The sequence below is a fragment of the Ranitomeya imitator genome, chromosome 4 (assembly GCF_032444005.1).
Source record: "Ranitomeya imitator isolate aRanImi1 chromosome 4, aRanImi1.pri, whole genome shotgun sequence".
Lineage (NCBI taxonomy): Eukaryota > Metazoa > Chordata > Amphibia > Anura > Dendrobatidae > Ranitomeya > Ranitomeya imitator.
The window spans coordinates 571,287,312-571,314,352 of record NC_091285.1 but is presented as its reverse complement, the minus strand read 5'-3'; the positions used below and the strand labels follow the sequence as shown (position 1 = coordinate 571,314,352).

The window sequence follows — 27,041 nt, the reverse complement described above, 5'->3', positions numbered from 1 at the left end:
TCACTTGAGATAAAACTTGGTCTCTGTAAAATGCTGTGATTATCGTGCTTTGCTGTTTTTGCCCAAATTTTCCACTTACTTGAACGATGAGCCTACCCAGCTCAGAAAGGGAAGAGACAGAAGCGCAAACATGTAGACACCAATCCTAGCACCTGGCATTATATAGAATCTCAAGAAAAAGAAAAAAAGTGAAGCGCACTCACCGGTGATGAACCATCAGATTTATTCGGACATAAATTATGTGCTGCAGGGAGGGTTGTGACCACACACGGACGACAGCCGTTTTGTGCTTAAAGCACTTCAACAGGTCCTGTGGTCCGTGTGTGGTCACAACCCTCCCTGCAGCACATAAGTTATGTCCGAATAAATCTGATGGTTCATCACCGGTGAGTGCGTTTCACTTTTTTCCTTTTTCTTGAGATTCTTTGAACTGTTTTAGAAGCAGCACCCTGGTGGGACCTTTTTTGTAAAAAAGGCAATGATACGGTAAAATATTACAGCAAAACAGAGGTATAGGGGTCTAACCAATAACGGCGGTGCGGATGTGTATTTTCTTCCTATTGCATGGACCTGGCATTATATATCTAGCACCGGGACCCTGTCCGATGTCTTGCAGTGTCTGTTGGAGGCATATCTGTAGGATTTCTTAATGTATGCCTCTGACCATACCACCACCTAGATATAAAGTGATATTCGCTGCCCGTAGGTTTCCATGCTGCAGTAATGTGCCCCTCACACTACAGGCTCCTTAGTCCGGACTCGCACTACTGTGCGATATAACAGCCCTCAGCCTGGTGTTACTCTATGGGGCAGCTCAGATCTGTGATTTTCTCATGCTGAATCTGCATGCTGTGACTGTCACCGACACTCGGCCGAGTCTCTGCTCACTTGCACCCATATACGTCTATGGGTGCAAGTGACACAGCACTCCATATCACCCGAGTGCAGTGCGATATATGGCGGCAGCGGAGGAGATGGAGAAATGACGTAATCCGCCTCCTCCGCAGCTGTGCTCCGATCCTCTGACACTTGGATCACACTCGCAGCAGAGCAGGAGCAGAGGGTCGCTCACACATGGCATCGGATGCCATACACTGGTGTGACTTACTGGAAGCCTCAGCACTGTGATACATAGCATGCTTCATGTATACCAGCCTGATGGACACTCTTTTGGGTGGACGGGACCTGTAGTTACATTTCTTTGAGGAGCGTGACTTCACTGACTCTTTCATTTTGGGGGCAAGTGTTCCTGACTTGAGCATAAAGTTGCTCTTTTGGACGGACCGTCTCTACTACTAAACATGGAGTCCATATGTGAGCCCCAGCTGACGGCACAGACGGGGCTTATGGTGTCTGCTCTGGATGTCGGGATAAAATGCACTTTTTACTCCATAGTTATAGCCGCACCACCTGCTAAGTCATTGACATGCTGGTTGTATTTCTCCATGTGAGGACCTAATCCATAGCTTTCCTGTAGATTTGCATCTCTTGCCATGACCTTCTTACCCCTCTGAACTTCCTGTGGACCCGCCAACAGCTGGTCACCATACCCATGTGCTGTACCATGCCAGCAGGAGCCTGTTTGATGTGGTTGCTCGCAGCCGCAACATCTGTAGTTTTGTTTTCTGATAACATGATCTCCGTGTCCCCTCCGGATTTGTCGTTGTGGACCCCATCCAAAGCTGCTCCTTGGACTTTGCATCCCCCCCGTCGGAGACTTGTCATGTTCCCGGTGTTAGGAGGTGCTAGGAGATGGTGTTGATGACTCTACATTTTCTCTTTTCGGCGCCACCTCACAATGTGTAAGGTGTTTGCTGCTATTTGTGGCTAATTATCTGGGCCGGCTATTAATATCCGTACGGTTGTAGCAGAAGAATCCTGTCTCTATCTTGTTGAAAGCCTTTCAGGCCTCAAATTCTTGTGGCGGTATTTTATGGTCCCATGTAAAACACAACCACTGGTGGGCAAATAAGGTCAGGCTTCTCGGGCTGGAACGACAGCGGTTTCAGATTGGATATAATGATGAAAGCTGGTCAGAAGACTGATGCTATACGATGGCGAGTTATATATGTAGGTGCATCCACCAAGGATGATCTTATATGTGGCCCTCTAGTGGTCATTGAAGGCAGTAGTTTGGCCGCGAATGGAGACTGTTATCTGTAGTCGTAGTCAGATCTGCTGTATGCCCTGACTGATGAGGCCACACACATCTTGAGGTATGCCCCTCCACCCCTTTATTTAACTCCTTGTGTGTCTCCTATAGCTGTATACCTTTGCTGTGTTGGTCTTTGTTCTGTCTCTGGTGTAGGCATTTTGGCAGCTGCGAGAATTTATGATATGGTCATTATAGACTGACGGGAATGTGCACACTGGAGGTTACAGCGTCATGGCTGCCAGCGAGCTGCTAGAATTCGGCATATGATTTACCACTTGCTGACTCAAGTCTCACACCCTTGTGTGGAACAAGGTGATCTATGGATAAGGTATTCCCCTCAGTGCTTCATATTCTTATAAAGCGAATGGCCCTAACTGGAACAGACAAGTGCAAATTCTCCCCCACCCACCGCCAAAAACTATTTATTTATTTTAAATCTAGTTTGATTATAATCCAAACTCGTGCCATAGAATGATAAAATTCTGTCTGCCTAAAGTTACCACTAGGTGGCGCAGCTGCGGTTGTTAACAGTGAAGCTCCCTCTAGTGGTGACTGCAGGCATCCCAAATATTTAACATTTATTTCCTGGTCTATACAGAGAGATTGATGCTCTGTCAGAAAACCAGATAGGCAGATACTGTAGGTAGTAGGTTGGTTTATTGTGCTTTAAAAATTGAACAAGAATAAGCCTTTAATCTGCCAGGCAATTAGGAGCAGCACTTAGTGGTTTTCTGCAGATTGCCGCTGGTGATGTTTGTGCGGACTCCATTGTTGGCTATGTGTACGATTTTCTTAATTTTTATGATATAATTTTCGGCTTCTCTCAGTTGATTTTGCAATATCCCGATCCAGTGATTGTGACAGCTGAAGTACTCTGCAGCCACGAGCTAGCGGGAGAATACCCTGAAACTGTTAATGCCGTCTCTTTTAATAAGTCATTCAGCCCCCCTAGTCTTTAGCTGTAAGAGGATATGGCGCAGGATATGGTTTAAGAGCAGGGGGTGAATGAAGCCCTCCCTGTGCAGGCACAAAGCTGGCATTGTTCAGACCTACTGCCAGCCCCCTGCCCGGTTTTACCCTAGGAGAGGGATATTGAATTCTGGTTATCTTGTGATAAGTGATCAGTTACTGAAGCTTTCTCTGCACAATGAATGGCTCAGTCACAAACCCCCAGAATCACCTTCCGCTTCCATTTAATCGCTATTAAAAGGCACATTGTCATCTTCAGGGAGGATTTTGGGGACTCTTTATGCAGGAATTTCTGGGCCTGTATCTCCAGGAACCTCCGTGTACAGAGTGTGGCCTATTAGCAGGATGGCTCCTTCCTCTACGTCGCCAGTCCTCGGTGTATGGCTGCTTTTCAGGCGCTGCCACCTATTGTGACCTCCTCGTGCTTTTTCGGGCCGGTTTTGTTTCCACAACCGCTCGGACTATTTTCGCTCTGATTACAATGTCTGTAGAAGGCTCGCTGTGTCTGGAGGAAATTGCGTATGATTTTGGTCTAACCGCTATTCTAGTCACTCACAACAAGTGAGTTTTTTAGCTGGCAACCTAGATTAACCATTAAGGGTCTGTCCATGCTCTTTGCCGCTGGTTGTATTATTAATCTGCTGGTTTCTGGTCCAGAGGATACAGAGTAATCCTGACCCTGCTATTGCCCAGCTCTCTACTAATACCGAATGGTATAGAACTCCTTTATAAAGTATCGACCTCTCCTGCTCTGCCTTTATGCAGGTCTGTCTTTCCATGAACCAGGAGGAGCAGGATGACCTAAAGAAATTTTCCAAACAGGAAGCTGCAACTGTAGTAAACTACAGCAGCTGTAAAACTATATTTCCCTGCACGTCAGAGAATGCTGGGAGTTGTAGTGGCACAATAGCTGGGGATCGCTGCTGGTTGTCTAAGCTGTATACTTAGCACCGTGTAGTAACCGGTCTGGTAGCGGTGTTGGCAGGCGTCTTATTGGCGGCTCCATCTGCCTCTTGGTAGAGTCGGCCTGCCTCACCTTGGACCCTTTATTCAGCCGTTCGTTTCCTTCACCCTCCTCGATTCTTCGGCTCCTCACTTCCACAGATTGCCTGTGAGCTGCCGCTGGCTCCTCTCCAACATGTGGAAAAGTGAAATCGCTTTAATTACAGGGTGAGGGTTTACTCAAGTCTTGTTTATATGGAAAGATGGCTTCCTCGCACTGTTTTTCTTGCTGTTTAATGAACTTGGCAAATCTGATAATTCTGGACTCCATTCAGATTTGATTATCTAGTCAGCTTGTGGCTTCGGTTGGCCCTCGCGAGTGTTGGCATGAAGGCGCCCGACCCCATGAGCCATGGAAAAGCGCATCCAGTCGCCTTGCGGGTCTTCAGGAAGTGTGTGATCTGTCCCTACAGGTGTTCCGGTTCTTAATGACATTGCATGGGACATCAGGACATCAGTGTGCGTCCCGCACTGGACTGGTGACTGTCAGGATAGCGCACCGTCCCCTGTCACTCGGCGCTGCGCTATGCTGTGAGGGCACCGAGCCACTGTGCTAATTGTACAAGTAAGTTGGGCAAATAGATCTGGAAGATGTGGTGTCTGTTGCGTCCAGGATGTCGCTGACAACCACACTGGTGATGATGATGCTTTTTCCTCTTCTAAACCTCAGATAGTTCTACTTAATTTGTTTACTTGTGTAGTGTGAACTGGTTTCCCCTCCTTCGATGTGCAGTAGATGACATGGACGCGCTGCCCCTTTATGAAGTTGCACGAAGTTATGAGGGGGTGCAGTGAGCCTTGTGCATGGCCTGTTAAAATGCCTGCTGGCTAATCTGCAGAGCTACTGTTCCTTTTGTTTTGCTTTTTTGGACTAGTTAATATCTACAGTGGCTTTACAAATTGCTGTGGCGGTAAGCTTACTGCATGTATTTACAGGCCGGAATGTCAGTCTGCGTACTATGGCTGGTCAGTGGGACCAGGTCCAGATTATGGTCTGCGTACTATGGCTGGTCAGTGGGACCAGGTCCAGATTATTCTCTGCGTACTATGGCTGGTCAGTGGGACCAGGTCCAGATTATGGTCTGCGTACTATGGCTGGTCAGTGGGACCAGGTCCAGATTATTCTCTGCGTACTATGGCTGGTCAGTGGGACCAGGTCCAGATTATTCTCTGCGTACTATGGCTGGTCAGTGGGAGCGGGTCCAGATTATCGTCTCCGTACTATGGCTGGTCAGTGGGAACGGGTCCAGATTATCGTCTGCGTACTATGGCTGGTCAGTGGGACCGGGTCCTGATTATCGTCTCCGTACTATGGCTGGTCAGTGGGAGCGGGTCCATATTATGGTCTGCGTACTATGGCTGGTCAGTGGGAACGGGTCCAGATTATCGTCTGCGTACTCTCGCTGGTCAGTGGGAGCAGATCCAGATTATTCTCTGTGTACTCTGGCTGGTCAGTGGGAGCGGGTCCAGATTATAGTCTGCGTACTATGGCTGGTCAGTGGGAGCGGGTCCAGATTATTCTCTGCGTACTTTGGCTGGTCAGTGGGAGCGGGTCCAGATTATCGTCTGCGTACTCTGGCTGGTCAGTGGGAGCAGATCCAGATTATTCTCTGCGTACTCTGGCTGGTCAGTGGGAGCAGATCCAGATTATTCTCTGTGTACTCTGGCTGGTCAGTGGGAGCGGGTCCAGATTATAGTCTGCGTACTATGGCTGGTCAGTGGGAGCGGGTCCAGATTATTCTCTGCGTACTTTGGCTGGTCAGTGGGAGCGGGTCCAGATTATCGTCTGCGTACTATGGCTGGTCAGTGGGAGCGGGTCCAGATTATTCTCTGCGTACTTTGGCTGGTCAGTGGGAGCGGGTCCAGATTATCGTCTGCGTACTATGGCTGGTCAGTGGGAGCGGGTCCAGATTATTCTCTGCGTACTTTGGCTGGTCAGTGGGAGCGGGTCCAGATTATAGTCTGCGTACTATGGCTGGTCAGTGGGAGCGGGTCCAGATTATTCTCTGCGTACTTTGGCTGGTCAGTGGGAGCGGGTCCAGATTATCGTCTGCGTACTATGGCTGGTCAGTGGGAGCGGATCCAGATTATCGTCTGCGTACTATGGCTGGTCAGTGGGAGCGGGTCCAGATTATTCTCTGCGTACTTTGGCTGGTCAGTGGGAGCGGGTCCAGATTATTCTCTGCGTACTTTGGCTGGTCAGTGGGAGCGGGTCCAGATTATCGTCTGCGTAGACATGCTGACCATCAGATCACTAACCCTGTCCTTGGACAATTGGCAGCACATCTCCCTGCGTAGTGTGTGGCTATCCAGCTCTGCATGAACTGGCACACCAGCACATTGACTTACAATTAGCTCTTCGATCAGATCTGACATTGATGTTTTCAAGCCAGAGTCATTGCTTCATAGTTCATTGCTAGTTATTGTATCCATAAAACGGAGAGGATCGCAGTGCCAACTTTTTTTTTTTTTTTTTTTTTTGTCCGCTGTTTCTCAGATTGCCTTGGTGCCAAGTCTGCCGGCTAGCTGGCACAGAGAGAACCAGTGTGGAACTTTTTTGTTACTTTTATCATTGTTCGGGGAGATTAATCCAACAATACATAAAGTATTCCTTCCAGTCCATCAACTTTTCTATAAGCTCCTTAACTGCGCAAATGTTGCGGTCTCACTGAGCTGCTTAACAAAGAGCCCATTCATATCATTCATTTGTGCCAGGTAGCAAGTGGGTAATTGATAGGGCATGAGTCTTGTGTAAACACGGTCTCTCTTCCAGGAGGCACATGTGGGCAGAGTAATGGATGGAGTGTGGATTGGGCTAGATACCATATATCAGGGATACATGGTTATTTGGGGTCTTGAAGCCCTCTGTACATCACAATAACGTCTGATTTTTAATAAACCTCTGGTTCTCTCCACGCATGGATTTAATGGCACTTATCGGTATGTTTCCTAACATATGCCAGGGCAGTCTATTCTTAAGGCTTGCATGATGTCCCTGGTTTCTTCCTGCTCCTAAATCTCTCATCTGTCGACATTAAGTAGGATGTCCAGGATTAGGAGAACATGGCTCCTCTCATTCAGAAATGGCAACACATTGGGTTGTGTGGCATTGCAGCTCTGCTCCATTAACTTTAGTAGGGCTAAGTCTCAGTACTAGACACAATCCATGGTCCTAGTCTGATAGAACAACAGGACTAGTTTCTAATTCTGGACAAACCCTGGGTGTCCCATTAAACTCCCTTTTTGTAGGCATCATGAGATCTACAGACTGATCTATCCATGTCCGTTTAGTAGGCCAATGACAAATTTGGCTTTGGTGCCTTTTTTTTTTTTTTTGACTGAAATAAGTCTTTCCAATGTGTAAAGCAGTTGATGTGTGTTTTTGATTTCTTCATGTTGGGAGTTGACAAGTTGTTCATGCTAAATGACGGATTTTGGCCCATCAAAGAATGGTTGGCGATTGATTTTAACTTCTACCATTGTCATCCAAAGCAACAAACTTCACAAACCATGAGCTACAAATCCTGCAGAAAATGCGACCTGAAACCCTGATGTGTGGGCACCTTTCCCGTCTGTAGGGTGTTCACATGCATGCAAGGGAGGCTGCCAGACGTCGGTGGAGCCTACCATTTTCTTAAAAAAGGCTATGTTCACACTCCGTTGTTTTTTTTTTTTTTTGCTGTATTTTTGTTAATTTTAGCTGCGCTTTAGAGTGGTTGTGAAAGCTGACATTTGAAAAATCTCATGCATGCATTTTTTTTTTTTTTTTTTTTTTTTGTCCTTCCTGACCATTTTGGAAATTTGCTGCTTTTTAAAAAAAATTGCAGCATGCCACACTTTCAGCTTTTTTGCAGGTTATTTTCAACCGTAGAAAGCAATGAGTAAGGTTAAAAAAAAAAAAGGGTTGTCCACTACTAGGACAACCCCCTTCTTAAACTAAATGTTCGGCCCCGATTAAAATAATAAAGCTTGTACTCTCCTCCAATGCCGGCCCAGTTCCCATGGTGTCGGCACTCACGTTTACCGGGGCTGTGATGCAGTGTTGTGACGCTGGCGTCACTGTCTCCGCCTTCGTACGAACTGAACATGAAGAGGGATCATCTGCAGCCCCGACTGCCTCATGCTCAGTTTGTTCAAAGGTGGAGACGGTGACGCCAGCGTCACAACACCGCAACACAGCCCCGGGAACGTGAGTGCCGACACCGCTGGAAGAGAGGTGGCACACGAGGGGGGGGGGGGAGGGGAAAGGCTCTATTATTTTATTGGGGCAGAACATTTAGTTTTAAGAAGGGGGTTTAGGTTATGTTCACGCAACATGTGAACATAACCTAAATGTTGCTATACATTGATATTTTTTAAGTCTTTCTGTAAAATGACATTATTCATTCTTGCTCTTTTAATGTGTGTAAGTGTTTTCATAATTTGGGACCGTTATGGAATGTCCTATAAATGTCTGTTCTGTTCCTGATGTAAGGATCTGGACTTTTAGTTGCATCTGTGACCCCACAGCACTGGTCACTACTGAGCATGTACATAAAGTGCAGCACAGATTCATCTCATCTACGACCCCACAGCACTGGTCACTACTGAGATGAATCTGTGCTGCACTTTATGTACATGCTCAGTAGTGACCAGTGCTGTGGGGTCGTAGATGAGATGAATCTGTGCTGCACTTTATGTACATGCTCATCTACGACCCCACAGCACTGGTCACTACTGAGCATGTACATAAAGTGCAGCACAGATTCATCTCATCTACGACCCCACAGCACTGGTCACTACTGAGATGAATCTGTGCTGCACTTTATGTACATGCTCAGTAGTGACCAGTGCTGTGGGGTCGTAGATGAGATGAATCTGTGCTGCACTTTATGTACATGCTCATCTACGACCCCACAGCACTGGTCACTACTGAGCATGTACATAAAGTGCAGCACAGATTCATCTCATCTACGACCCCACAGCACTGGTCACTACTGAGCATGTGCATAAAGTGCAGTAGTCTGAGGTTTGGCTTACTGACTCCACAGCCCTGCTCACAGCACTTTCCAATAATGGGCATCGTCTGTTGCTTGACTAACATGCCATGTAGTTAGATTATAGGAAACTCCTGCTGTAAAACCCGCTGATCTTGGCGTGCAGCCCTGTTAATATCTGCCTGTGCACATTAGTATTGGACATGCCTCACGTTAGTAAGTCCTATATCTAATAAAGCCGCTGGTGTATTCTCCAGGCAGCTAAAAGTAGTTAAAATTGATGTGGATTGAGTGCATTTCAGGAACAACGTTGGCACGCAGCCCTGTGTATAATCCAGAACTGTCGGTCCTCGCTGACGGCTGTGGATCTGAATGGCGGTGTTACAAGTTTGTTTCTAAAGAAGCTTTTTGATGCAGCAGATCTGGCTGGGAGCCTTCACTGGTGATGTACATGAATAGGCAGAGTATGGGGGGGTGGCTGTAGTCAGCGGCTGGGACTTGTCACCCAGCACCAGATGTCTGTCCAGATCGATTATTTTTTTTTTTAAGGTTTAACTGCTTACATGCTGCCTTCCTATGATCTGGTCAAGACCCCCGAGCCATCAGTGAGGCAAACTACCCCCTTTTGGGAATTATAAGTAAAATTTGGTTTAATTTGGAAAGTAAACTGAAGTAGGTCCAAAGTCATGTAGGCCACTTGTGGTGTAGACACAGTAGTCGGCTGGTAATGTTGGGTTTCCCAGTGGCCGGGGAGGACCGGTGACCTACTCGTCTCACTGTGCACCTCTTTCTGGATGAAGTGTTTGCTGGCCGTCACTTCATACCCGTACATGACGCACTTTACCTTCCTTCGTTAAATCTTTCACAATCGCTCAAGTTTTGCTTCCTGGCAGCTGATAATCTTGAGATGTGTGCTTGTACCAGATCGAGTGCCTGCAATGTGACTAATGATTGGTGTGTAGCTGCGCTGCATGGGGATGATGTCAGCTTTTTCCATCTTAGAATTGCAACACCCCATTACCGTTCTTTATTATCTGAATGTTCCCAGAATAAAAGACTTGGGGGAGGGTGGAGAGGTCCCTGCATGGAGGTGGATGGGGTAGGAGTGATAATGTAAGGTTCACTGTTGGTGAGCTATTAACCATGCGTCTGAGTGACAAGCTAGGGACCACTATAAAGGGCTGTTCCAGTATCGCCTAATGAGTGTTGTAGCCTTTGTTCTAAGAAGTCAGTGGATGGGGTCCGCTACCACGCTCCTCTCTGGTCAATCTGCTGTAAGGCTCTGGTTTATATCTGAAATGGGATTTCTGCTATAGATGCAGTTTGCACTGATCCCATTTACGGAGTATAAAGGATGAAGACAAAGTGGTGCTCCATAATGTAGGGGTTTGGGGTAAAAAAAAGAAATGTGGTGAGAACAAGCACAGATCTGTCCAAAAGCTTATAAAGGGTGGACCCAGCTGCTGCTTGTGCCGGATATCGGCTTCCCAAGGTCCACAGTGATGCCCGTCATCTTGACAGGAGCTGCATTCAGTACTATTCCCCCTGTCAGATGAGTGTGCGATGCACAGTCCTAACGAAATCTGTCTCCATGACCAGTATATATTTCTATTCACTGGAAGGAAACTGAGAACGTTCCTCCTAGATTAAATATTTAGTACAGAAAATACTGTAAAAATATTGTTGAAGCAATGCCCTTTATTTAGTGACTCTTTACAGTTGGAGCAGTCACTGTGGAGTGCCCGGCCACAAGAGCTAGCAATGGAGGAGTCACTGTGGAGTGCCGGACCACAAGAGCTAGCAATGGAGGAGTCACTGTGGAGTGCCCGACCACAAGAGCTAGCAATGGCAGACCCTATCTCCACATATAAAAAGCTAGAGGCTGTTCTCACAACCGATGCCATTGTGGATCATAAGTAATCTAGCGATAGAGAATGTTTGGCCGGTGGGAAAGGTTCAACGTATGTTCCCCTCCCTCGGCCCCTCCAACCTGTGAAATTATATAACCATGTACCCTGCTGGATGTTCCTCCTGGTGATCATTACACATGAAGTGGTAAAAGTAGCACTTCTCAAAAGAAGTCAATGCCCACGGCATCCTATAAAAAGTGTCCTTTTTATCCTTTGTGCCCTTTTATGTGGATTCTGCAATACTTTGGAAACACTTTTAAAACGTTCCAGAATGTCCTTAAAAATCTCGTACATGTGACTGGCCCTTTTGCTGAGCTCAGAGAAATGACATGTTACCAGTGGTTTATATATCGGTTCTATGTGGACATTATTGCACTGTAGGCTGCTGATTATCGCAGCCTCATTCACACATTCATTAAACACGTACCAATGTCATCACTGGTTTAGGATCAATGTATGGTCTGTTGGAGCTGATGTAACACATTCACAAAGGGGTTTGCCATGTCCCAAAAAGTTACTTTCCAGAAATCCCCAGGTTTTCCTGAATCTGCCGCTGCTGTCCTTTTACTTAAAATTTTGTGCCTCTGTTGTGGAAATGTGCTCCTCCTGGCCCCAACTTGTTGGTGCTTAGTATGCAAAGTCCTGGCTGGGGATCCCTTAGAGAGAGCATGTCAGTTGTCCCAACAAAAGTGAGCTTGTCACCTTCCCAAAATCTCTGGGTGGCCCTGAATCTGCTTCTCCCTTTTATGACTCTTTCCAATCTTCGCTGGACAGCATCTGAAGTTGGTCAAACGATGTGATCTTGTGATGAGACCACACTGTAAGGGTACCGTCACACTATACCATTTCGATCGCTACGACGGTACGATTCGTGACGTTCCAGCGATATCGTTACGATATCGCTGTGTCTGACACGCAGCAGCGATCAGGGATCCTGCTGAGAATCGTACGTCGTAGCAGATCGTATGGAACTTTCTTTCATCGCTGGATCTCCCGCTGTCATCGCTAGATCGGTGTGTGTGACACCGATCTAGCGATGCGATCCAGCGATGCGTTCGCTTGTAACCAGGGTAAACATCGGGTAACTAAGCGCAGGACCGCGCTTAGTAACCCGATGTTTACCCTGGTTACAAGCGTAAAACTAAAAAAAAAAAACAGCACATACTTACATTCTGGTGTCCGTCAGGTCCCTTGCCGTCTGCTTCCCGCACTGTGACTGCCGGTCGTAAAGTGAAAGCAGAGCACAGCGGTGACGTGCTTTCACTTTCACTTTACGGCCGGCAGTCACAGTGCGGGAAGCAGACGGCAAGGGACCTGACGGACACCAGATGTAAGTATGTGCTGTTTGTTTTTTTTTAGTTTTACGTTTGTAACCAGGGTAAACATCGGGTTACTAAGTGCGGTCCTGCGCTTAGTTACCCGATGTTTACCCTGGTTACCCGGGGACCTGGGCATCGTTGGTCGCTGGAGAGCTGTCTGTGTGACAGCTCCCCAGCGACCACACTACGATTTACCTACGATCACGGCCAGGTAAATCGCATAGTGTGACGGTACCCTAAGGCTACGTTCACATTTGCGTTGTGCGATGTTGCGTCGGAGACGCAACGCAAACAAACGCAACAAAATGCACGCTAGAACGCAGCGTTTTGCGATGCATGCGTCCTTTTTTGCCGAAATTTGGACGCAAAAAAAATGCAACTTGCTGTGTTTTCTGCGCCCAACGCTTGCGGCAAAAAAAACGCATGCGTCGCAAAACGCAGCACAACGTATGTCCATGCGCTCCCGCATGTTAATTATAGGGGCGCATGACGCATGCGTCGCCGCTGCTGCGCCCGACGCAACCACGCAAAACGCTAATGTGAACGTAGCCTAAGGGTACCGTCACACAGTGCAATTTTCATCGCTACGACGGTACGATCCGTGACGCTCCAGCGTCGTAACAATATCGCTCCAGCGTCGTAGACTGCTGTCACACTTTGCAATCTACGACGCTGGAGCGATAATTTCATGACGTATGTGCGATGTAGAAGCCGTTGGTTACTATGCGCACATCGTATACGATATATGTTACACCATGCAATCATGCCGCCACAGCGGGACACTAGACGACGAAAGAAAGTTTCAAACGATCTGCTACGACGTACGATTCTCAGCGGGGTCCCTGATCGCAGGAGCGTGTCAGACACTGCGATCTCGTAACTATATCGCTCGAACGTCACGAATCGTGCCGTCGTAGCGATCAAAATTGCACTGTGTGACGGTACCCTAAGACAGCAGAACTGAGTGTGTGTCACGTGGAGAGCAGGAGGACCTCGTGAGATCACGTTGTCTTGTGTTTTAGATGCTGCCTAGGGGTGATTTGGCTGTGTCCTAGAGGGGGAGGACTGCACAACCCCACTGAAACCTCTCGCGGAATACCCTTTTGGACCACCGCCATATTAGAGGCAAATCTCCATAATAGAGGGACAAAATTAAAAACTGGCAGCCATGGATGATTCGGGGTAGCATTGGGATTTTGGCAAAGTGACAAACACAATTTTTCTTTGGGCCAAAGATATTTTAGATGTTAGTTTCCAGAATTGCCTAATATATATGAATTGGTAGTTTGACGTCACGAGTGAGGCAACATCTCGAGTGCCTTTAGGCATTTTAGTAATCTTTATATTTCCTCATTTTGGTTTTTTGATTCACAACTATTCTGCCAGGTAGAGAAGAGGTTAAAGCTGTGCAGCTCCGACTTGCAAGTTCTGAGATATGGACACTGATTCTCCTTCTTCCTCCTGGGCTTCATAGTTTCTATATTGATCACCAGTCTAGTAATGTTTCTTGGCCTTTTCCCTCCCAACTGCTTCCAAGATTCTGAGACTTAAACTGCTGATGGCTTGAGATTTTCTGACCGTCCACATCCAGATTTAATAATGGCCATGACGTAAGCGCAGTGATGCTGAGAGCCTCGTATATCTACAGACATTGCTCTGCATACTAGCCTTACTCTGGTGCAATGAATGTCCAATACATGAGTGCAGGCTGTATGAGTGCCCCCTAAACTATACCTGAATGTAGAGCTTTCAAAGACAAGTACAGCAACACCTTTACATTGCTAGTCTGTTACTCAATTAGTGAAAAATCAGCATTTGACTTAATATGCAAACGAGGCTGTAGATCTGAAGCCTCTCACTCCAGCTCCATTCCCAGGGTGTCCTGCTTGTCTGGCAGCCTCTATGATGTGTGACTTTAGCCAGAGGAGCCGTCCTTCAAGCAGGAGGAGGCTGCGCTGGGCAAAGAATAGAGCTGGAGTGACAGAGGCTTCAAATCTAGTCTCCATTTTCAGATCCATACAAATGCTGATTTCTTAGGGGTGGGCTGGCCACATGATTGTATTGTTGGATTGGCTTTTGAAAGAGCCACGTGCTCGTATAAATAGATTTGTGGTGGGGGGATGAATCCTGCGCTCATCTGGTCCCGCTGGACCATTTTGTGACCTCTAATTCTGACTGCCTGGAAGTCAGAGGTTGCATCACAAGCGCTCCATTAAAGTTTGAGAGCTAGACTGATTCCACTATATTTTTCTCAAAATGGGAACGTGAAATAGGCAAATCACTGACACTGGAGGACCGTTGCAAAAGTCTCCTCTTCACTTTTAGATCTTCATTATGCTCAGATTATCAGGAAAGAAGCTACAGGCTTTTGTCTAGGTGGTACAGATGCCCATCAAATATTCATATTACGTTCCCCACCACCCCTGACATTTGCTGGAGTTGCTGGGGGGACAGGGGACCTACTCGCACATCTGGTGGTCCTGCCCACCTATTCACAGCTTCTGGGAAGGGGTCTTTGAACTTCACAATAAAATGTCTTTCCACAAAATACAACCTACAATGGAAATGGCCTTACTATCTATATGTGACCTTTCCATCGCCAAATTCAAGAAAAGTCTGCTAAGGCACTTCCTAACGGCAGCGCATAACCTGATTTTGTCACAGAGCTCAATCACATTTTTAGAATGGAGCAACTGATTGGTCGGGACACTAGAACCTCGGATAAAGTATTAAATACTTGGTCTCCCTGGATTACCTTTAGGCTATGTGCACACGTTCAGGAATTCATGCAGAAAATTCCTGAGAATTCCGGACATGTTCTGCATGAAATCCGCAAGAAAACCGCATGCGTTTTTGCCGCGGTTTTGCCTCGTTTTTGCCGCGATTTTTTCCGGACACTTCCCAATGCATTTTGGAGTGGGAAATCCGCAAAAAGATAGAGCATGTCCGGATTTTGTGCGGTATGCGTTTTTTATGCGGAAAAAAACGCATCATGTGCACAAAACATGCGGAATTCATTCTAAATGATGGGATGCTTATTGTATGCAGTTTTTTTGCGGTTTTATAGCGTTTTTATCGGGAAAAACCGCGAAAAAACCGCAACGTGTGAACACAGCCTTAGAGAGACTGAAGAGCTGAATAATTGGTTACGCTAGTCAGCCCAACCGGAACCATTAAAGCCCGTACCTATCACTTTCCTCGAAAATGGGACAAACAATATAATACCACGAAACTACAGACCCAAGTTCATCCGGACCGGATTCCAGACTCCTATCCCTTGTTCCCTAACCCCACCCCCTATCCTCCTTTACCTCCCCCCCCCCTTTTTTTTTTTCTTCTTCTTCTCTCTTTTCTCTTATTTCTTCCTTCCTCTCTTCCTCTTTCTTTCTTTCTCTCTCACTCCTCTTCTTCTCTCTTTATGACCTAGGTTGTAATCAGATTTCCTTAGGTGTCAAATGTTATAGAGTGCCTAGACATCATCACTCCCATTTTGATAAATAAATAACATTTCCGAATTATATGGAAATAGAAAAATGGGAGGTCAGGAGATGTAATATCAGTAAAAATTTTATTTAAAAATTAATGAATCTTTAAAGTAGTTAAAAGTAACATGTTCACAGGACTGAAAATACAATAATCAGTTTTCAACATTCCAACTCTCTTTAGGAGTCAGTTACGGTATATTTGTATTTTAATAACGCAAGAGAGACAAATATTGATTATAAGCAAAGTTGTTCATTTATTACATTCACCTTATACCTTTGTATGGGAGTATAATTGAAAATAATTATTTAGATTTTTATGTATGTTCATATGCAACTTAATAAACTTGATTTACACACAAAGTTTGCGAGCCAGAACGAGGATCTCATACTTGCATTGAAGAGTGGCCTCCGACGCGCTCCATGAAACACCTGAGTAATCCAGTAGGTTCACAAGCTGTTGGACACTGCCGAGAGCTGCTGTGATAAAAGGTGAAGACTGCTGTAGATGAGTAGAAGACAGCGCGGGTAGGGACCATAGATGAGAAGCACCACTCCAGTGGTGAGGGGAAAAAAAAATCCCTGCTGGAGTTGGTGCTTAAAGTAAATGATTGTATCCCCATAAACGAAAAAAACTATAGCATCTTTTCTGACAACTGTTGCGCTCTTCCTACCTTGACAGCTGAGTTTTCCCAGGGTCACAATTGACAATTGGGTGTTCTCTTCCCATCGCAAAGTCTTCATTTCTTGAAGGAATAACTGGATAATACGTAGCTCCAGAATTGGGATCTCATTTTGATTGACAAGAAACCGCATGTAGGTGGAGATGACGGGCACCTTAGGAGTTCATACCGATCAAGTGTAATGATTTTAGCCTAGCATTTACTAGTGAGATGGATGTGACTTCTATAGAGATGCCCTTATGATGGTGTGATTTGTGAATCCAGACGTTCCCACACAACTGGGGTCTGCTTTGTCCACGATAGTTGTAAGGTGCCTTCCTATGTCTGCCGTGATTGTTTAGCTCCAGTTCACACAAGCCTCGGTCCTTCCTTCTGGCACCCTTACAGCACAGGCCTGTTATTACTTAGCGATGTGTTCAGGGAAGCAAAAGATTTCTTCATGTGCTGGTCAGCAGGCCAAGACTTGCTCTGACGAGGAGTAATTAGGTGCTTTGTTCTGTCATTTTGCAAGCTAATATGCTCTCCTCATACAGCGTTCACCTGGATTCCTTGGTGTCTTTCGCCTCCGCTTGTGTACGTTGTCCTCACACAGCTGGCATGCACTTCTGTAAAGTCTGCGGTGACGGGTGATTACTGGCCAACTTGTCCCCTGAAAACCACTTCTACAAGATGCTGCCACATTCTGCATTTTATAGTTGTAGGAATATTTGTCTTGACATCCCAATGGATGCCTGTCTTCATGCTTTGCCCACACCTGTCCTGGTGGATGTGGCCATCGCTGACCTATAGCAAATGTGAAAGGCAACTTTCTTTTCTACTCCTTCCTTCCCTGCTCGTTTGGGCCAGTTTTTTTTTTTTTTTCCTCTTTCATGACATTGGAAGTACTGGTCTCAATCGATAGAAATGCTTTTTTTTTAACTCTTCATATTTAATAGGCTGGCAAGCTGATGGCTTCTGTTGTCTGTTTGGTCCACCCATTTTTCCTTTTTGGCATGAATCCTTTGACAGGCCACAGCCAGGAAAAGTTTATAGGCCATGTGAGATCACCTCAGATTCCCTCTTGGGAGTGCAAGGTTCTCTAGGAGCGTCTCGTGTAAGATTTCTATTACAAGCTTTCTATGTCCCTGTTGGCACGAGTCTCTGCATTGCCTAAGTCTCTATTCTTTCATTGATTAGTCTGGTCTAAAATCCCCTTTTTGGAAACCCTCCACGCTCATCTGTATGTACAAGTAATTGTTCCTTACCTTCACCCTCCTCCAAGGAGAGTGGAAAGCTGAAACCAGGAGCCGATGTGTAATGACACATGTCGGGTGAATGTTTTGTAAAATAGGCAGGAAATGAGGTTTCCCACCCGAAGACTGAATAAACATTCAGGGGCGACTAATGTAGCCGGTATACCCTCTCCGGCTCTGCATGTTGAATCCATAAGGTTAATGCTCTGGAAGCAGTTCTGTAGTGATGTGCTCCACGACTGAAGAATTGCCACCAAAAACCTCAGTTTGTAGATTGTAAAATTAAAGATTGCTCCACTGCCTCCATTTCAGATCCAGCGAACTGATTTGCCGGTAGCATGGTCCAGTGGACATGTTTGTAGCCACCTGAGGCCAGTGAACCTCCTCCTACCTGCCGGCATGTCGCCTTTTCTGATCAGTAGGTTTGGCTTCCAGCACCGCAACAATTTATGTAGCACTCGACCTACAAAGCAGAAGAATTGTAGGGGATGCTGGTAGATGGGAGAAAGTTTTCAGGGTTCGGGCCATCACAGACTACCGATGTGGCCTAGACCAGGGTCCTGCAAATCTTTCTGCTCAGCTCTAGGAAATATGAATTTTCAATTCTGAAAAGTTTTTAGATTGCATGGTAAATAGGTATGGCCTGATCATCCACAAAAAGTGGATGAAGTATGAGGTCAGAATACCCTGCATTCTCTTGTTTAGGTGCCAGCTGGCAAACTGGTAGATACCGGAATTGTCAAGCATTTTGGTGATCTGACCATTCAGGAGAACTAAACTGCATATACTATGACCCAAACTTGCTGCTACTAAATGCCTCATTTCAAAGACGCATGTACGTAATTCCTTATGGAACTTAAGAATCCACGTTCTAAACTTGACTTCACCAGACACTTGTTAGAATGTAAATTGTAGGACAGAACCCGGAAAATGTGTGTGATTGTCCACCCGCGACTCCAAAATGAGAATGAATGAAAGGGCGACTGGAGTCTGTGAATTTATCTAGGAAACCTCAATCCCAGCTGTTGGGCTGACTTTCTATTTCCAGCATACAATCCAAGCTCTATTCTTGGACCACAGCCATAATTGTCTAAGGCCAGCAAGAGAGGAACAAGAGATGGCGAATACAAACCCAGGTCTGCAAACACAGGCTGAATTCACTCAACGCTCTGTTGTTGGTGGCCCAAAGTACATAATCTCACCCTTGAAAAGTGACTTATTTCTGTCTACCTTTAGGGCATGTTTGTGTTTTTGTTTTTTGCAGAAAAATTTATGGTGTTGGCAGGAAAATTTCTACTTAAAATATAAACATTTTTGCTGATGCCAGACCAGATCTGGATTAGTTTTCTTTTTAAGGCTGGTGCAGACACCACAAAATGATAGTTTATATCTTCCAGCTTCTTCTATCATTCTAAGGCTACGTTCACACTAGCGTTCTGCTAGTGTGCGTCGCCTTAGCGTCGGGCGACGCAGCGGCGACGCACGCGTCATGCGCCCCTATGTTTAACATGGGGGACGCATGCGTTTTTGTGTGTTGCGTTTTGCAACACTTGCGTCTTTTTTGCCGCTAGCGTCGGACCAAGAAAACGCAACAAGTTGCATTTTTCTTGCGTCCGATTTTCGGCAAAAAACGACGCACGCGTCGCAAAATGCAGCGTTTTTGCGTGCGTTTTGCCGCGTTTTTGTGTGCGTCGTGCGTTGCGTCGCCGACGCAGCGGCGCGCAACGCTAGTCTGAACGTAGCCTAAGAATCCTGTGTATTCTAACTTTCCACCTCCTTTTCCACCTAATTTGTATTTATTTATTTTTTAATCACCAGTTATAGATTTCCCAATTATTGTCGATCATAGTATGAAAGCATTATAATTCTCACCAGGACTGATTTGAGCAACAGATTTGGTCATGGCCACTATACAATTCAGTGAGAAGTGACTAGGCAGGCGTTGCTGTATTGTGTTGCTGCTGTGTAGTATCCCTAGGACTTGCTTCATGGGCAGCTACTTTATGGCATGTGTTTGCTATTGTCTTACTTTTTAAGTTGGGCAGTATAGACCTTAGAGGATATCATTGCATCTAAACACTCAACCCTTCATTTTTTCATAGTTTGCGGTATAGCTGCTTCCATTGCAACGAGAAGAACTTGCCTTTCTTAGAAGAATCTCCATTCATTTAATTTTTTTTATATGTAAATCCAGAGTAATATCCTGCACTTCTTTTAATATCCTGCAAAATTTTATTTGAAAATGCTATAAACTTCCTTTTTCTGATGGCCGGACTCAAACTGCTAAAGGGCACAAGAAGAGACTCCCATATTGTCACCAGACGCCCGCCTGGTGCTTTCCTGTTTTGTTATTCAGTATGTTCCCTCTCTGCCTTTCGTCTAAGTAATGCCCTCCTAAAAGCTTCTCCACCTGAAGTATTGGGACATGTCCTTTTCTAATGCAGAGTGTGTAGAGATCAACTATGGAGCTTTTCACAAAGTAGTTTATATAGGCCAAATCTACACTAAATTATTATATACTTACATTGATGACACCATAATCTCAACTAGTACCTAGTCTCTGGTGTACAAGATATAGATACCAATCAGTTTTATCATTTTCTTCTTTTGTCTGCATCTGCTATAGGTGAAGTCTGAAGTTCATAAAAGCGGCAACTACCCCTTGTGTAGTAATGGGCAATGGAAACTGCTTACACATGACCCATCTAATGATATCGAGGCTCCGAGTTAAGATATGCATGGAGTAATGATTTTGTAGGGGTGCACGCAGGTTATACCAGTGCTCGAAGTAGTTAAATGTGGAATTCCTTAAACCTCAGGACACTCCTGGGCCCTGGCCACAATCTTCTGCAAACCTTCATTTGTCTACAGCTGTCTGGCCTGAAGTGGTTGTCTTCCTGCAGGCTGAATAAAAGGCAAAGCCTTGTGGTTGGACCACGGGCACTAAAACCTCCTGTTCGGCCTTCAGAAAGTGAAACGTTTGTTCTCCCTAATTATGTGTATTCAGATGCTTATTACAGACATTTCCAGAAAAGGCTTTTTATACCTAGTATTATACAAAGATCCAGTGACTTGGTGACATCTCCTTTTTCTTCTGTGCCACATCATCGGTTTCCTCTCGGTTGAGTTTTTCCCTGGCATCACCTACTCTTCAGCAGCACATTTCCTGTGAAGCCAGCCAGTCCTTTCCTATTTATTGCTTTTTTTTTTTTTTTAAATATTTTTTTTTTCTTTCTGAGATGTTGGTCTTGTTTTTTGAGGTGGCATTTATACAGTGGGTTAGGTTAAAACTGTTGTCACTTTGTCCATAAAAGGGATAGCCGCCTTTTCCCTCCGCAGAGAGGATACATGAACGCTCAGCTAAGCTCCTATTCTGGGGTTATGTGCCAAGGGTTCAGACATAACGAACCCTTTACTATCTGTGCTATTGCCAACTTTAGTGCAGTGTTTTTCTTGTCATGGTTTTATCGAGCCTTCTAAAGTCTCTTATAGTTGGGATATTTTGTGAAACAACAAATTTAAAATTTGGGGTCACCCAAATCCATGTTTCCAGGTGCTGATCTGATCGCGACATCTACTTCACATACACATTAATGACTAACTGTGGCTGCCGCGACTATGTGCCAACCCCTCTACTTTTTGAAATTGCTTAGTATTGGTGTGTGTTGTGGTGTCAGATATGTCAGGGAGCAACATATTTGTCATCAGAAATAAAAGACCAGCCATGCTCAGTACCAACATGCACCATACTTTTCCTCCAACATCTGCTGATGGACGAGACACCACTACTATAAACCTTACTGATTGGCCAAAAGGTGTGCATTTTGGCCAGTGCCTTTGAGGACCTTGTGACTGGGTAGATGGTGGCGTTGCCGGTCTGTCAGCCTTGAACATCCTGTTGCTTTTGCTCCCAGTCAGTTATGTTACCTAGGATGACCTGCTTTGGAACATACAGAGCAGCCTTCGGTATCAGGCGCTCGGCTGGAGAGTATGCTGCTATAGTAAGTGTGCTTGGGCTTATGTTAGCTTTGGCAGAACTCTGCCGGTGCCCGATCCCCATCTCTGCGTATAAATCTGCTCGCTTGCATGGAATCTCTGCTTTTTTTCAGAACACTCCTGGCTTGTGGTTGCACGGGTCAGCACGTAATGATCCGCACTTCTGGATGGGTTTCAACTTGTAGTATTTTGGGGCGTGCCGTTTATTTATGTAGTTTCATACAAGTAAATATAACCCTTCAGCTGCGTAATTATACGCTGTCTGCCATTAATTTTATGGTGATGTATCAAGTTTTGTTGGTGCCCTCTGGCATACAAAACTGCTTAATGTGCTTTGGATTATTAAAGGGCTTGTTGAGCTTGAATAAAGGTTTTGGTTTGTGTAAAGAACCAAAAGATGCAACATACTAGTATAATTGAATATTGTCATTGACGGCTGACTCTTAATAAGGCTACACAGCGACTTTGGCTGTGACACCTGACATGCGACCAAAGTTTGCTTGGTATCACTGCTACATTGCAGTGGACAGGGTTGAATTGTGACCTTTGAGGGTACTAGGACAAGTTGCAAAAAAATCCAACGCAGTTGTACTAATACAATGTAACCCCATTCACTGTTATTGCGCTACCTTGTTGTAGCAGTAATGGCTAGAAAACTTTGGTCATGTGACTAGCGCCATATGGCCCTAACCTGTCTCTGTCCTGTGCCTGTGTTGCACAAACCAGAACAAGAGCCACGCTGATGTCTTGATTGGGGTTCCAGCCTCTTCCAACACCTGAAACATTTTTTTCAGGGAAAAAAATGTTTAAGCTGTACCACCCCTCTAATTTTAATACTTTACCTCTGCAGATATAAATGAAACTGCTTCAAATCTGCAAGGGAAAAAAATAAGCAACGGCTGCATGAGACTTCATGAATCTTTCACTTTGCTGGTATTAAGAAACCCTTTAAGTTTGTGACCACTGCGTGGGGAAAAAAAGCCACAAAAATGCAGCAAATACTTAATGTGCACTACACTAGCAGAATCCTCTCCTTCAGTGAATTGCTAAAGTTGAGCTTGAAAAGTTAATAATAATTTATATAGCACTATTGATTCCATGATACTGTACATGAGAAGGGGGCTATATCTAAAATACAAATATCACTTACAGTAGACTAACACTGGTAGATTGGTACAGAGAGAAGCGGACCCTTCCCTTGGGGGCTCGCATTCTACAGGGTGATGAGGAAGTAGACAGTAGGTTGGGGGTTGCAGTAGCTCTGATGGTGTTGAGGTGGCAGCATGGTCCATGCAGGTTGTAAGCCTTCTTGAAGAGATGGGTTTTCAGATTCCTTCAGAAGGGTCCGAATGTGGGGGATAATCGGACGTGTTGGGGCACAAAATTCCAAAGGATGGGGGATACTCGGGATAAGTCTTGGAGTCTATTTGGTGAGAAGTGAATAAGTGGGGAGTTCATCTTGGGAAACAGAGATTACGTGAGGGAAGATATCAGGAGAGTTATGGATCGACTGGAGCGGTGCGCGAGTGTTGGCAGGTAGGCCAAAGGAGGATGCAGTAGTCAAAATGGGAGATTATTAGGGCATGTACAAGCATTTTAGTAGATTGAGAGTGGAGGAAAGGACTGATTCTGGAGATATTTTAGAGCTGGAGGTGGCAAGAGCTTGGGTGTGCGGTTTGAAGGACAAGGCAGAGTCTAGGGTTAAGGTACCGTCACACATAGCGACGCTGCAGCGATACCGACAACGATCCGGATCGCTGCAGCGTCGCTGTTTGGTCGCTGGAGAGCTGTCACACAGACCGCTCTCCAGCGACCAACGATCCCGAGGTCCCCGGTAACTAGGGTAAACATCGGGTAACTAAGCGCAGGGCCGCGCTTAGTAACCCGATGTTTACCCTGGTTACCATCCTAAAAGTAAAAAAACAAACGCTACATACTTACCTACAGCCGTCTGTCCTCGGCGCTCTCCTTCTCTGGTCTGGCTGTGAGCGCCGGGCAGCCAGAAAGCAGAGCGGTGACGTCACCGCTCTGCTTTCCGGCTGACCGACGCTCACAGCCAGAGCAGGAGGAGAGCAGAGCACAGCGCTGGAGGACAGACGGCTGTAGGTAAGTATGTAGTGTTTGTTTTTTTACTTTTAGGATGGTAACCAGGGTAAACATCGGGTTACTAAGCGCGGCCCTGCGCTTAGTTACCCGATGTTTACCCTGGTTACCAGCAAAGACATCGCTGAATCGGTGTCACACACGCCGATTCAGCGATGTCTACGGGGAGTCCAGCGACGAAATAAAGTTCTGGACTTTCTTCCCCGACCAGCGACAGCACAGCAGGGGCCTGATCGCTGCTGCCTGTCACACTGGACGATATCGCTAGCGAGGACGCTGCAACGTCACGGATCGCTAGCGATATCGTCTAGTGTGACAGTACCTTTACTCCGAGGTAGCGAATTTCTGGTGTGATGTCATTTATTGTGGTAGATTAGATGGGGAAGATACATGAGATGGAGGAAAGATAATTAGTTCAGATTTGTCCACATTTAGCTTGAGGAAGTGAGAGGAGCAGGAAGATATGGCTGATAGACATTCTGGACAGCATAGAGGTTAGAGGTGACCTCTGGGCCAGAGAGGTAGACCTGAGTGTCATCAACGTATATATATTCCTGGAAGCCATAGGACTTTGAGTTGTCCCAGGCCAAGGGAATAGATGGAAAAGAGTAAGGGTCCTAGGACAGAGCGTTGAAGGACACCAACAGAGAGGGCGGGATGAGGAGGTAGTGTGGTAGTAGGAAGATGCTAAATGTGCGGTTGTTACAGGAAATCTGTCACCCCATTTTAGGCCTATACACTAAGACCACCGCCATCAGGGGCTTATCTACAGCTTTCTGTAATACTGTAGATAAGCCCCCAATGTAACCTGAAAGATAAGAAAAACCAAGTTAGATTATACTCACCAAGGGGCGTTCCGGTCTGATGGGCGTTGCGGTCCGGGTCCGGCGCCTCCCATCTTCATACGATGTAATCCTCTTCTTTGCTTCCTGTCGCTGCCCCTGCGCAGGCGTACTTTGTCTGCCCTGTTTAGGGCAGAGCTAAGTGCTGCAGTGCACTGGCGCCGGACCTCTCTGACTTTTCCTGGTGTCTGCGTACTGCAGTACTTTGCTCTGCCCTAAACAGGGCAGACAAAATACGCCTGCGTAGGAGCTGCGACCGGAAGCAAAGAGGATGTCATCGTGCCGGACCGCCCCTGGGTGAGTATAATCTAACTTGGTTTTTCTTATCTTTCAGGTTACATCGGGGGCTTATCTACAGCATTATAGAATGCTGTACATAAGCCCCTGATGGCGGTGGCATTAGCTTATAGGCCTAAAATGGGGTGACCGATTCCCTTTAAGGTATTAGGAGATCCAGGATAGTTCAACGTCTGACACCAAATGAAGAGTGGATCTGTAGTAGGAGGCAGAGGTCAACTGTGTTGAAGATAGAGGACAGGTTTAGGAGGAGGCTTAGGCTGGGTTCACATTTCGTTTTGGCAGTCCGTTAAACGGACTGCGTTACACTGCGGCATAACGCGGTGTAACGCAGTCCCTTAATGCCGCCATTAATCACTGTCGGACACACCGCTAGCGCACTCCCACAATAGGCATGCGCTAGCGATGTGCCGTCATTGAGTGACGGACCCTGGGGTGCGTGCTGCAGCGTTTCCAGGTCCGTCACTGCTAGCGCAGATAGAGCATCTGCTAGCTCTATCTGCGCTAGCGCTAGCAAAATTTGGCACTTACGTTAACAGCAGCACGTTAACGCATGTGTTGAACGGGCTGCTGTTAACGCAATGTGAACCTAGCCTTATAAAGAATTGTCTGTTAACTTTGGCTGTAAGTAAGTAGTTTGTAGTTTTTGGTCTAAACAGTTTCAGTGGAATGGTGGGTGCAGAAGCCAGATTGTAGATTGTCGAAGAGAGAGTTGGATGAAACGTGAGAGGAAAGTTCAGCGTGGACGTGCTGCTCAAGGAGTTTGGAAGCGAATGGGAGCAGCAATATGGGGCCATAGCTGGACATAGCGGTTGAGTCGAGGGATGGTTTTTTGAGGATATGTGCGGGTGTCATGTTTGAAAGCTGAGGGGAGAGTACCAGAAGTTGGTGATGGGTTGAAGAGATGAATTAGGGATGGGGTAAGTGTGAAGTTGGGGATGAGGTGTGATGGGATGGGGTCAAGTGCACAAGTGGTGAGGTGTAATTTGGACAGGAACCGATTACTTTCCCCTTCAGTGATGTTGTAGAGGGAGGTTATGGGGTAAGGGCATTGGTCTGTTATACAAAGGAGTTGTGGTGGGTGAACAATAAAGACTTTCCTTGTTTTGTCTACATTATTTTTGAAGTGCATGGCAAAGTCCTCTTGTCAGGAGTTGGACTCAGTATCTGAAAGTCCATCTCCCGGCAGTGATGAACCTGAACCCGTCCCTTTTAATAAGGCAACACACATTGCTCGCACTTATCCATTGATATATCATTATACACGGGGCCTTGTTTATGAAATATGCTACATCGGAGCCTGAATCTGCAGTACAAACTCTGACTGTGATGAAATCCTCTGGGACACTTTGCAGGCTGGAGGCCAGCTTCTCTATAAAACGGGCCTTCTTTTTAGCCCGTCTAATCCAATGTGTTCTACTCTGCCTGGCAGGAGCGTGTCTTCATTAAAATCCCACAACACAACGCATGCTCTTTAGTTGGAATTTTGGAAAGCAGCCAAGGTAGTCCACAGCAGCTGTACCACAAGCATTCCTCCTCTAATGGATGAGGGGACTTTAGGGCGTTCACAGGCCTTGGGTAAACACAAGTGGAGAAGGATTGGTGTCCTTTTGGTGAAGTCTGCCATTAGAAATGGCAGTGGGGGGAAAAAAACCTGAATATGTGGATGTTATCCTAAGTTGATGCATATTTGCTATTGATAAAGCCTCTTTTCCTTCCCAATTGTCCTTCTCAGTGTTCTTGCCACTTGAACAGGCATGTAAAGTCTGTATACGAGGATCGCATCTGAACTTTCAGCTTTATCCTTTCCTAGAGTAATAACTCCACCAAGAAAACATTGGGATCATATGTTGGGTTGCAAAAGTGGAGGAGTGGGGCTCTGACACCTCTATGTATAAAAGATTATAGTGATGAGCGAGTGTGCTCGTTACTCGAGTTTTCAGAGCATGCTCAGGTGTTCTCAGTATTTTGGCGTGCTCGTAGACTGTTTTTGTCTGCGGGGACTCAAACATAATTTACGAGCACGCCCAAGATACTCGGAGAACACCCGAGCATGCTCAGAAAACTTGAGTAAC

At 46.0% G+C, this 27,041-nt stretch overlaps 1 protein-coding gene across 1 annotated transcript in view; it reads left to right on the top strand.

The window, feature by feature from the left end:
- The window catches only part of CHSY1 (chondroitin sulfate synthase 1), a 44,446-nt gene that overhangs the window by 12,666 nt on the left and 4,739 nt on the right, over positions 1–27,041 (top strand). The gene's annotated exons all lie outside the window — the stretch shown is intronic.